The sequence below is a fragment of the Octopus sinensis genome, linkage group LG6 (assembly GCF_006345805.1).
Source record: "Octopus sinensis linkage group LG6, ASM634580v1, whole genome shotgun sequence".
Classification (NCBI taxonomy): domain Eukaryota; kingdom Metazoa; phylum Mollusca; class Cephalopoda; order Octopoda; family Octopodidae; genus Octopus; species Octopus sinensis.
In genome coordinates this window covers 29,391,925-29,394,869 of record NC_043002.1, presented here as the reverse complement: position 1 = coordinate 29,394,869, position 2,945 = coordinate 29,391,925, and the positions used below count along the sequence as shown (strand labels likewise).

The following is a 2,945-nucleotide window of genomic DNA, read 5'->3' as shown; positions in this document are numbered from 1 at the left end:
GTAATAGGCTTACAAACAATAAGTCTGGGGTAGATTTGCTCGAGTAAAGGAGGTGCGCCAGCATGGCCACAGTTAATGCCTGATACAAATAAAAGAACAAAAAATCGTATATGTCTATATATATATATATAATATAATATATATATATATATATATATGCATAATACATATATACATGTATATATATACTTATATGCGCGCACGTCTGTGTGTGTGTGTGTGCATTTGTGTTTAGATAGGTGAAGTTATGCATTTATGTATGTGTATGTGTGCGTTTATGTGTGTGTAAATTCATATTAGCATATGCGTAAACGGATGGGCGAATATTTCCTTGTGTGTGTGGCTGTTTATGTAAGGTGCGTCTGTGTGTGTGCATTTGAGTGTGTGCGAATGCGTGAGCGCACGTGTGTTTACTGTATGATTCTCTCTGTGGTTTGTATACTTTGAGTATGTCTATATTTCTCGGTTAAAGACAATTCCAAACAACATTTCCTCTGAGATTTTGCAATTGTTTCGTGAGTAATCTTGTCAAATCTGTCTTTGTACAATACTATAATGAAAACTTGTGGTCTTTATTCCATTAGTTTTCACAGAAAAATATACCACAATCTCTATATTTCGGGACGGTCATTGTTTTTTCTTTTATACTTTTTTTGCCAAATAAACACTCGCACTATATATTTGTTCTCCACTCATATATTACTGTTCTTATTTTATTGTATGTGCATTGTCAGAATGGATTAAGTGGAGCAGAAAGACACATGTGGTCCGAAAGTGTCGCTGAAGAGGTCACAGATGTGTGACGAAAGATTTCTGGACAATGAATATCAGATAAAATAACGGTAATAAACAAGTGAAGAATGAATATATACTGCGTGTGTTTATTTGGAAAAGAAAAAAAGAAGAAAAACTACAATTTCATTTAACCCAATAGACACAAATCGCTTACAGGTACTCCGTTTAAAAATCATGATTTAGACTCGGCTCTAACCAAATCAAGATCTGCAGAGTGAATAACTAACATGTTTAATTGGTATAATTAACTGTAAAGTTATAAATTAGCCTTAATTCCTGTAGTATAGCAAATACACATTTCTCAAACGATTTTTCGCCGATTTTTTACTAGGGTATTCGTGCACGTACTTCGGCAAACACACACACATACGCATCCCACACATACACACACATACACGCACAAGCCACACACACATACACTTTGTCTCCCCCTCTCTCTGTTTCTCTGTCTCTCATTCTCTCTTTTCTTCTCTCTTTCTCCCTCTCTCTCTCTCTCTTTCACACACTCACACGTGCCCAGACAAAGAGAAACAAACATACTAATGACTTAGGCAGAATACTAGAAATGTATGATGTGGGACTTGGAATCGAGATGGTGTAACACTTATAGTTCGTCTGTATTCTTTTATTCTTTTGTTTCAGTCATCTGATTGCGGCCATGCTGGAACACCGCCTTTAGTCGAACAAATCCAACCCACGACTTCTTCTTTGTAAGCCCAGTACTTATTTTATGGGTCTCTGTTGCTGTATCACTAGGTTACTGGCACGTAAACTCACCAACATCGGTTGTCAATCGATGGTAGGAGGACAAATACAGACACACAAACACACACATACACACACAGACATACTTCTTTCTGTTTCCGTCAACAAATCCACTCACAAGGCCCGCAGTTATAGTAGAAGACATTTGGCCAAGGTGCCACACAGTGGGACTGAACCCAAGCTACTTAACACACAGCCACTTCTGCACCTATAAAAAATGTGTAGCGCTTCGGGAATTTGCGTGTCATCCTTGCGCAGGGGCCATACTAATCTTCTTTGCATCGTTCCAGTATATTTACATTTGTGACATACATTGGCTTTCAAACCCTATTGGTGCCCAAACATGCACACCCAATAATACTGTGCATTGTGAAATTCAATAACACACATAGGCGTAGGAGTGGCTGTGTGGTAAGTAGCTTGCTTACGAACCACATGGTTCCGGGTTCAGTCCCACTGCGTGGCACCTTGGGCAACTGTATTCTACTATAGCCTCGGGTCGACCAAAGCTTTGTGATTGGATTTGGTAGACGGACCTGAAAGAAGCCCGTCGTATATATGTATATGTATATATATGTCTGTTTGTGTTTGTCCCCCCACCCCAACATCGCTTGACCACCGATGCTGTTGTTTACATACCCGTAATTTAGCGGTTCGGCAAAAGCGACCGATAGAATAAGTCCTGGGGTCGATTTGCTCGATTAAAGGCGGTGCTTCAGCATGGCCACAGTCAAATGACTGAAACAAGAAAAAGAGTAAAGTAGTACACACCCATGCATACTTGGTAATCTACCGGTGGTGGAGGTGCATGGTCCTGTGGTTATTGTGCTACACTTACGATCGAGGAATCATGGTTTCAGTTCCTAGACTAGGTGGTACGTTGTGTTTTTGCGCAAAACATTTCATGACATGTTGCTCTGCGATCATTTGAACACCTGAAGCATGGTATACCGTGCACTTATGCAAACAACATCGATTTGATGGGGGAAGTGAGCTAATGTACAGCACATACGTTTGATCAATATAACAAGTCATCTGAATTTGTGCGCGTTGTGCAACAAAAAACTGCGAAACCGCCGCCTTCTGACTACGAAAGGCTACCATCAGCCAAATCTACCAGCTGCTATGTAATCTGATACAAAATGTTTCAATGCTTAGTGGCCAGCGATTAAACTGTCGTTCTCATTTTAATGTTTAGTAGAATATATGGAGCCCAGCTCTATGAACTTTAGCCTGTAAGAAAGTAGGACTTCTCCCTGCGAAACCAACAACCAAATATATACGTACATAATGAAAAGCATGCACACAAACACATTCACACACACACTCATACATATATGTTTACATATATGCACATATGCCTAAGTATATATGTGTATATACAT

The 2,945-nt window shown here is 39.5% G+C and overlaps 1 pseudogene; it reads right to left on the bottom strand.

Annotated features, from left to right (window-relative positions):
- Positions 1-1,773: 1,773 nt before the first annotated feature.
- On the bottom strand, positions 1,774-1,874 carry LOC115213588 (annotated as a pseudogene).
- Positions 1,875-2,945: the final 1,071 nt, after the last annotated feature.